At 40.6% G+C, this 9422-nt stretch overlaps 1 protein-coding gene across 3 annotated transcripts in view; it reads left to right on the top strand.

Moving 5' to 3' along the window:
- Positions 1-9422, top strand: part of TSPAN2 (tetraspanin 2) — a 67848-nt gene that overhangs the window by 664 nt on the left and 57762 nt on the right. The gene's annotated exons all lie outside the window — the stretch shown is intronic.

Below are 9422 nucleotides of genomic sequence, written 5' to 3'. Positions count from 1 at the left end.
GGGGGGGGAAGCTGATCTAGGGGCCAGTAGGGTCCTGGCCGGTGCAGAACGCCCCTTTGAGGGACAGTGTGAAAACTGCCAAATCTGGAGTGAAATCTTTTGTTGGGGGTTGGGGAGAGTGCAATGCGGGGGAACCTTGTTTCACCCTAGACCCAGGTCCAGAGGGAGGAGGAAGTGCTGGCTGAGGGACCTTAGACTTTGAAAAGGGGATTTTCCCCAGGTAAACAGGCTTGCCCCAGCAGCCAACCGTGTCTCTCAAAATCCTCAAATGTAGCCAGCACCTTTTGGTTCTCAAAGATGATCTCATCCAACTCTGAAGGAGTTTATTGCATTGACGATAGGAGGAACAGGCACCAAATGTGGTGTCCAATCCAGACTTGGAGGCACTGGGTCTCTGGCAGAGACAGTCTTGGTGCCTTGAGGATTGCAAATACTCCAGACATGATTGAGATTAGACCCTTCCTGGATCTCTGTTTGCCCCATCTTGAAGGACCAAAATAGGCTCTAAATGTTTCCACTCTATTCCTTAGCAACCCTTTTTAGGATTATCATAAGATGTAAAGTTCTGTGGGTATGGGGACTGCACCAAAGGACAGCAGGCTATCTGGCAGGGGTCCATGTCGTTTTTTTTGTTTTTGTTTTTGTTTTTCTGAGACAGCAGTGATTTAGAACAAAGACCAATGGGTCCAGAATTAGGAGATTAGAGTTTGGATTCTGGTTCTGGCACTTTGTGTGATGGTGACTTTTTAAACCTCAGTTTCTTCATATGTAAAATGGGGATATCTGTAGATCCTACCTAACAGGATTATTTGAAGAAAGTGTCTTTTAAACCCTGTAATGCTTAATGATGTAAGTTATTCTTATGACATGGGAATAGGGCAGTAATAGCCTAAGAATCTGAAACTGTCTGCAAGGAAGGTATGGATGGAGGGGAAAGGGTTCTTTCCAGTTTGGGGAAGCTGTTCCATTTTAGAAAGACCTTCTGCTCCCAGTTGTGACTAATTAATAAATGGGCCCTTGGGAATGGGGCAGTTTCACTTGCATCTGCCAAATCAGAGTGATTCCCAGAAGACCACATTCTTCCTTGGCTCAGTTTGCCACCAGCAGGAATCTCCAACAGTAGCGGCAGCAGGTTTGCAAGGGAAGCGCATAATTGGGTTGATATCTCTTAAAATGCCAAACACATGATTTCTGTCAGCTTAGCCATTTTCACTGAGTTTATCGCATAAATAAGTGCTTATGAAGACACAAATACCAGATTTTTTAAAATTTCATCATTAAATATATGGAGTCAACCCCTAATTATCTGGATGTAAATTATCTACTCTATATTATTTGCTACACATTTTTAATCCCAATTACAAATGTCTTCTGGACCATCTCTTCCCCTTCTCTTCATGGATACAAATTAATTTTAAAATCTGCCTGATAAGATTATAATTAGGAAGGTAAATCTGCTGAAAAAAGATTTATTAATTGATATTAACTGAGTATGGGTTATATGGCCAGAATTGGGCTTGGGCCTATTGGGGATTTGCGATTTTGGTTCTGACCTATGATTCAATCACTGTAGAGAACATTTATGTTCTGATGTAGAAATAAAGTTCGACAACTTCTCTCTATGAAAGACCTAGAGAGTTATCTGGTCCAGTGATTTGCCCATTGTCACATGGTTTGTCTAAGGCAAAACTTGAATCTAAGGCTTTTGGATTTCAAGGCCTGTCCTATCTTCACCAGAATATCTCAAAGGCATGTAAAAGGAAAATAAAACATAGAAATTGTCATTAGAGATTTTAAGATTCTTTGGTTTAAAAAAAAAAAGATTGTATGACAAAAACAGTGGAACTAATAACACCACACACTGTATTAACAAATATAAAATTAGGTTGTGTTGATTTGCATATAAAGGATTAGACAAGGAGAGATCCTGCACTGAAATATAGAATCATAGCATTTGGGATCTAAAAGTGGCCTGGAGGCAGTGTATTGTAGTAGAAAATGCTTTGAAGAGGGGCAGCTAGGTCACTCTGTGGATAAAGAGCCAAGCCTTAGAGATGGGAGATCCTGGATTCAAATGTGGATCTAGTTACTTCTTAGATGTATGACCCTGGGGGAACTGTTTAACCCCAGTTGCCTAACCCTTACTACTCTTCTGCCTTGGAACCAATATTTAGTATCAATTCTAAGATGGAAAGGTAAGGATTTTTTTTTTTTTAATGCATCAAATTTGGAGTCCCAGGACCTGAGTTCAAATCGTAAACTCTTATCCTTGCTTTACTTAACCTGTGTTAGCCTATCTCCTCCAGCTTGATTAAAGGCTGTGGTAGATGAGTTCTAGGTGGCTTCCAGCACATATCTAAAATTTCAGACTTTGGTCTGTATCTCAACTCTGCCCTGATCATACTCTCACTGTCTTTATTACTTATACACACATGCCATGTGATTTTGGATGACAAGGTCCTTGAGAACTGGGACTGCTGGTTTTTATCTTCAAATCCCCAACATAGTGCTTTGCGTCTTTGTCATTACAAGGTCCAATTTGCAATTTCAGATATGTAGAAGACTCCTAGGTGCAGAAACTCCCTCTACCAATGCAGACCAAAAACTCCTCTTTTAATTTGTCTTTTAGAATTGTGTTAGGTAGAGAGAGTGTGAGGGAGGGACCCATGATCCCATAACTAGAATGTGCCAGAGGCAATCAGTCAATCAATGAATATTTGTTAAGTGCCTACTATGTGCCAGGCACTGTACTAAACTCTGGGGACAGAGGCTTAACACAGAAAGAGGCAAAAGCCAGTCCCTGTTCTCAAGGACTTCACAATCTAATGGGAAAGACAAGCAAGTAAGTACAAATAAGCTATATACAGGATAAATGTTTTTTAGTCGCTTTAGTTCTACCTGATTTTTTGTGACCATATTTAATATTTTCTTGGCAAAAACATTGGAGTACTTTGTCATTTTCTTCTCCAGTTCATTTTACAGGTGAGGAACTGAGGCAAAAAGGTTAAGTGACTTAGCCAAGGTCTCACAGTTTATTTAGTATCTAAGACTGGATTTGAATTCAGGAACATAAATCTCCAAGTCCTGTGCTATGCCTATCTTCCTATGCAAGATAAATAGGAAATAATTAACAGAGAAAAGGCACTAGAATTAGGAAGGGTTGGGAAAGAGTTTCTTTAAATGGTGGGATTTTAGTTGAAACTTAAAGGAAGTCAGGGGATTCGGTAGTTGAAAATGAGGAGAGAGAACATTCCAGGGATAGGGGAGAGCCAGTGCAAATGCCTGGCTCCAAGAGATAGTGTCTTTTTCATGCCACTGTGAGGAGGCCAGTGTCATGGGATAGAAGAATATGTGGTAAGAAGTCCTCTGTGCCATACAATCTTAGACATAGTACGGGCTTTAAAAAATATTTGTCAAATTATTGAATCTAGGCCAATCTCCTAATTTGATATAAAGAAAGTAAGGCCCAGAAGAAGGAAAGAAGTGACTTTTGAAAGATCAGACTAGTTAGGGAGTGAGATTTTCTGACTTCTCTTTCATTGTGCTTTCCAACTAGTCAGAAAAGATTTCATGGAATAATTATAATTTTTAATAATAAGATAGCATCCATAGCATTTGCATAACATTTTGAGGTTCATAAAATGCTTTACAAATATTTTATCCTTATAACAACTCTGGGAGGTGAGTGCTACAGAGTGACTTATCCAGAGTCACACAGCTAGTAGGAACTGGATATAAGATAGCAAAGGACAGTTCAAAGTGGGGAGGGGTAGTAAGAGAGAAAATGGATGAGCAAAACCACAAGAACAAGAATAAATATAGTATGCCTTTTTTATTTTTTTAATTTTTTAGAAAAACTCTTGGGGGCAGCTGGGTGGCTCAGTGGACTGAGAGCCAAGCCTTGTGAAGATGGGAGGTCCTAGGTTCAAATCTGGCCTCAGATACTTCCTAGCTGTGTGACCCTAGGCAAGTCACTTAACTCCCATTGCCTACCCCTTACCACTCTTCTGCCTTGGAACCAATACACAGTATTGACTCCAAGATGGAAGGTAAAAAAAGAAAAAGAAAAAGAAAAAAAGCCCTTACTGTGTATTTGTTCCAAGGCAGAAGAATAGTAAGGGCTAGGCAATGGGGGTTATGTGACTTGCCCAGGGTCACACAGCTGGGAAGTGTCTGAGGTCAAATTTGAACCCAGGACCTTCCATCTCTAGACCTGGCTCTCAATCCACTGAGCTACCCAGCTGACCCCCTAGTATGCCTTTTGATAGTAAGCCTGGTTAATGACTTGGAGTAGCTGCATCTTGAGGAAAATCTGTACTCTGGTCCTTGGATAGTAAGCCTGACTTGATCAACCTTGTTCTACCATATAGCAGAGATCTGTGATCTCAATGTGAAAACTCCCTGCACAAGTATAAATTGCAACCCATTCACAACTCTCTTCATCCCTTATCCCTCTTATCTTACTTTAAAAAAAAATAATCCTTATCTTCTATCTTAGAATCAATACTATGTATTGGTTCTAAGGCAGAAAAGCAGTAAGGGCTAGGCAACGACTAGGAAGTATCTGAGGACAGATTTGAACCCAGGACCTCCTGTCTCTGAGTTTGGCTCTCAATCCGCTGAGCCACTCAGCTGTCCCACTGACTGTCTTTATAATCTGCTTTTTGCATCTTGGTTCATCTTTTAATTTTCAGATATTCAATTTAGCAAATTCTTATTAAATGCCTTAATTAAAATTTGTTACATAAATTGATGCTAGAAGAGAAATCAGGGTCCCTGTAGCCTGCCTACACAGCCAATGCATGTACACAGTAACACCATTCTGTTAAAGAGGAAGGATAATTTGACAAAGAGTTTTCACTTGGAACAAATTAAAAAATTATCTCCACTTTATTTGGAGATTGAAATTCAGAAAACTCATGGCCTAGTTCATCTAGTGGCTGTTTCCTCAACAATGGGATTTTCGGGACAGGGTGCTGTTGGGACAGGGTACAGAGAACGGTTTTCCTGAAGACTGAGAGGTCGACCATCACTGAATATTTTCTAATTAGCTATATATTCAAGGTCCTCTGCGTGCTCCTGAGTCACAGTCTCCCCTGATTCTCCAGGGCAGCGCTGCTCTCTTTTCCTTTTTAGGGTCTCCCCGTCCTCCAGTGACACGGGTGGTCCTGAGCCTCTGCAAAGTATATTTTTAAAACCCACAACTTGATAAATCACTTTGTACCCTGCTGGTGGATTGGTTTGAGTTTCCCAGGGTTCTGATCCCGGCTTTATAAACACCGAACTCTAGCATACCCACTCTAAGAGCCTACTCCCTTCCCTGAACGCCTCTAAATATACTCACTGTGGAATTTCAAGAGGGGAAAAAACCAACAACCAGCCATCACCAGCCTGGAATTACTTTCTGATACTGTGGCTGATGTCTGACATGAAAGCCCTCCCTCCAGCGTGTCTAAATTCAGAACCACCATCGAATAGAACAAAGTATTCCTGGGGCCACCGTTGGTGAAATCACCTTTATTTTTTTTCCCCTGTTGCATAGCAATGTGAATAACAGGCCACCACCCACCCTGTCCACTTACGGTGATTTCAAGACAAACCTAGGAGCTGTTTATTCCTTGGTATATTGTTGTGAGCTCAGCGCTTTCCTCACATTGTGCTGTGAACCCTGGGCTCTTGGGGCTATATTGACCCAACAGGAAACAGAGCTGCTCAGATGATGAAAGTCGGATGCCATATATGGCAAACAGAGTTGTTCCACTTTGCTTTTGACCCCGCTAGTGGGGCAATGGGGATAGGAAGCAGGCAGTTATCAACCTGGTTGGGGTGGAGGGGAGAAAGTGGTAACAAAGACAACAACAACTCCAACAACAGCAACGCTGTCGTTTATAAAGTACTTTGTGTGTTACAAAGTACAAGTCATTTGGATCTTTCCACTGCCCTGCGAGGGAAGGAAGCATTATAGATAGTATTCTCATTTTACAGTTAAGGAAACTGAGTCTCAGAGAGGTCAAGAAATTTGCACAGAGTCACACAGTCAATAAGTGTCAGAGATGAGCTTCCTACAACCACAATCTTTCCAGGATTCCATGTAAGCTCTGCTAATAATTTTAATGTTTCCGCATTGGAGTCACTAATGTCTTTGGATCAGAAATGGAAGATTTAGTTTACTTTTTCCTAGTAATTTCAGCTTACATCCTACCATGTCTCTCATTTAATCCAGCTGCAATATAGTATCAGGAGATGGAATCTGTGGTCTCAGAACTATTGCTTTCCGAGAGGTCTGGGGGTAAAAAAAAATACCAGTAATACAATATAGCAAACACTTCTGAGATATCAGCACAAGAAATGCTAATGATGTTAAAAAATATATATATCAGTAATACAATATAGCAAACATGTCTAAGATATCAGCACTAGAAATGCTAATGCTATACTAAGGTTGAAAACTATTGCTACATTGGACAGGAGAAATATTATTTCCCCTGTGTGAAGAATGGTGGGTAAAGAGGCAGAGAAGATAGCAAAAGTGTAGAGCACCACTTCAAAATGTTTACATCCTAGTTGGGGAATAAGATGCCAAAGCAGATAGCTTTAATACCACAAAATTTCATAATACTAGGTAGATACACTAGAAAGTTACGAAATACAAGTATTATGTGAGATCTGACAGGGAAAGTCATTACCAGGAATGTACAGGAAGTACAAGGAGGAAATAGCATTTGAAATGGCCCTTAAGTGGCGGGGTAAGAATTCGACAGGTGAAGAGAAAGCAAGGTGGAAGAAAGGCATTCCAGATCTAGAATATCAAAAAGCCAGAGCAAAGACACCAAAACAGGAAAGTCTAGTATATATTCCTGGAGCCAGGAGTTGTTAGGTTTGGCAGAAACACGAACTGTGTGAAGGGAAGTAACATGGGATAAGGGTAGGAAGATTGTGAAGTACCAGATTGTGAAGGGCTTTGAATACCAAGCAAAAGAATTTGAATTTTACTTTGTGGACAATAGGGAATCACTAGAGACGTTTGAGCAGAGGAGTGACATGATCAGATTTATATATAAGGAAGATATTCCTGGCATTGGTATGAGAGATGGATTGGAAGATGGAAGATTCGTTAAGGAGACATTGCACTGGTGCTTGGGACCCCTACTCCCTCCCAAAAGCTTCAGTGTATTTTGCTCTGTTGCCTACAAACTCATCTTCACTTTTGTACCTTTTCAGGATAGAAAGGAAGCAGAATTTTCCTATATACCTTAGAAATATTATCCAATGGCCTGGCATCAACTGAGTTTTCTGTTTCAAACAAAAGTATAGGCAACATAGAAGAGAGTCCTGCAGAGAACAGCCTTGGCCCAACAAGAGGGACTGAGTATATCTAGGCAGACAAGGATTTAAGGTCATGGATCGTCTAATATAGGAAAGCAGACTTCTCAATGAGAGGGAAAGGAAAGGAAGGAGGGAGGAATTTGGAACTCAAACTTTAAAAGAAAAGAATGTTAAAAATTGTTTTTGCATAGAATCAGAAAAAATGTCACTTTTAAAAAATCTAGAATGGCAGAAGCACACAAGAAAGATTCTGAAGAGAGTTTAGGAGTGAGTAAAGTGAAGCAATACGGGGTCTCTTCCTAGGAGAGATCCAGCCCTAGGCTCACTCTTGGGTTCCAGGTCTCTGTCTCTAACTGCTAATTGAACATTTTCAAATTCAGTATGCCATCAGCATCTCAAAGAAAAATATGTTCAAAACAGAACTCATTATCTTTCCCCTAAAACTCAAACCTCTTTCAAACTGCCATATCTCTGCTAACATCCTTCCAATCCCCCAAGTTCACAACCTCAATGATATCAGTGGCTCCTCACTCTCTTAAACCAATCAGTTGCCTTTTCATTTGTCTTTTCATTTCTGTCTCAACATCTCTTGCATCCATCCCCTTCTGTCTTATTACTGATCAGTCATTTCTGACTCTTTGCAGCCCCATTTAGGGTCATTTTGGCAAAGGTGCTCAAGTGATTTGGCATTTCCCTCTCTGGTTTATTTTATAGATGAGGAGGAAACCCAGGCAAACAGGGTAAAATAACTTACCCAGAGTCACACAGCTGGTAGATATCTGAGGTCAGATTTGAACTCATGAAGATGAGTCTTCTTGACTCCAGGCCCAGCCCTATCCACTTTGCCACCCAGCTGCCCTTCTATCCACTCTATAGCCTCATTAACTTTCATCTGGACTATTGCAACGGTCTCCTAATTGGTCTTCCTGTCTCAAATCTCAAAATACTCCATTCCATCTTATAGTTGCTACCATATTTTCTTAAAGCACATGCCCAATTATGTCTCTCCCATACTCAATAAACTCCAGCATCTCCCTTTTGCCTTTATTATTAAATGTAAAATCCTCTGTTTGACTTGTTTTTTTAAGCCCTTTCCTCTCATCTTAGAATCAATACTGCATATTGGTTCCAAGGCAGAAGAGTGGTAAGGGCTAAGCAATGGAGGTTAAGTGACTTGCTCAGGGTCACACAGCTAGGAAGTGTCCGAGTTCAGATTTGAACCCAAGACCTCCCATCTCTGGGCCTGGCTCTCAATCTGTTGAACCAGCTAGCTGCCCTGTGTTTGACTTTTAAGGCCCTTCCAATCTTGTTACTCTCTTTTCTTTACTTGGCAGTTCAATCAGATTAACTTGGTGTTCTTCAAGTACAATGCACTAGACTAGGCACTAGGGAGACAAAGACTAAATGAAAAAACAGTGCCTGCCCTCACGGGACTTATATTCTAATGCAATGAAGAAAGGTTATAGGAAAATTATTATTATAACAGCAATATTTTTTGAATGTCCTAAAGGGAAGAGCAAAAATGATGATTAGAAGCTTTGATTAGTGTGTGAATTCTGGGCTCTCTCTCAAAGAGATACCATTTTCCATCTTTTCCCTTATTCTCAAAAAACTAAAACCAAAAAGAATTTTTTTCTAAAAAGCCCAAAATCTTGTGGCTATAGCTGTAGCTTGACATTTTAACTACAGAAATCTTGGAAAACTCCAGGAAATGCTTGTCACCCCAACAAGCAGTATAGACAAAAATTCAAGATAATTACAAAAGACTTATGATGAAAAATGCTAGCCACCTCTAGAGAAAGAACTGATAGATGGGCCAGAGAAGTAGTGTGGTAGATAGAAAGTGAAGTCTGTAGTCTGTGAGGATCTGGATTCAAATATAACCCCAGATTGTTGTAGCTGTGTGACCCTGGGCAAGTCACTTAACCCAAATTGTCTAACCTTTCCTGCTCTTCTGAGGAAAGAAGGAAGGAAGGGAGGAAAGGATGAAGGAAGGAAGGAAGGAAGGAAGGAAGGAAGGAAGGAAGGAAGGAAGGAAGGAAGGAAGGAAGGAAAGGAGGAAAGGAGGAAGGAAGGAAGGAAGGAAGGAAGGAAGG

Source organism: Gracilinanus agilis, chromosome 4 (genome assembly GCF_016433145.1).
Source record: "Gracilinanus agilis isolate LMUSP501 chromosome 4, AgileGrace, whole genome shotgun sequence".
NCBI lineage: Eukaryota > Metazoa > Chordata > Mammalia > Didelphimorphia > Didelphidae > Gracilinanus > Gracilinanus agilis.
Note: the sequence above shows the minus strand (reverse complement) of the source record. Positions and strands in the feature narration are given on the sequence as shown.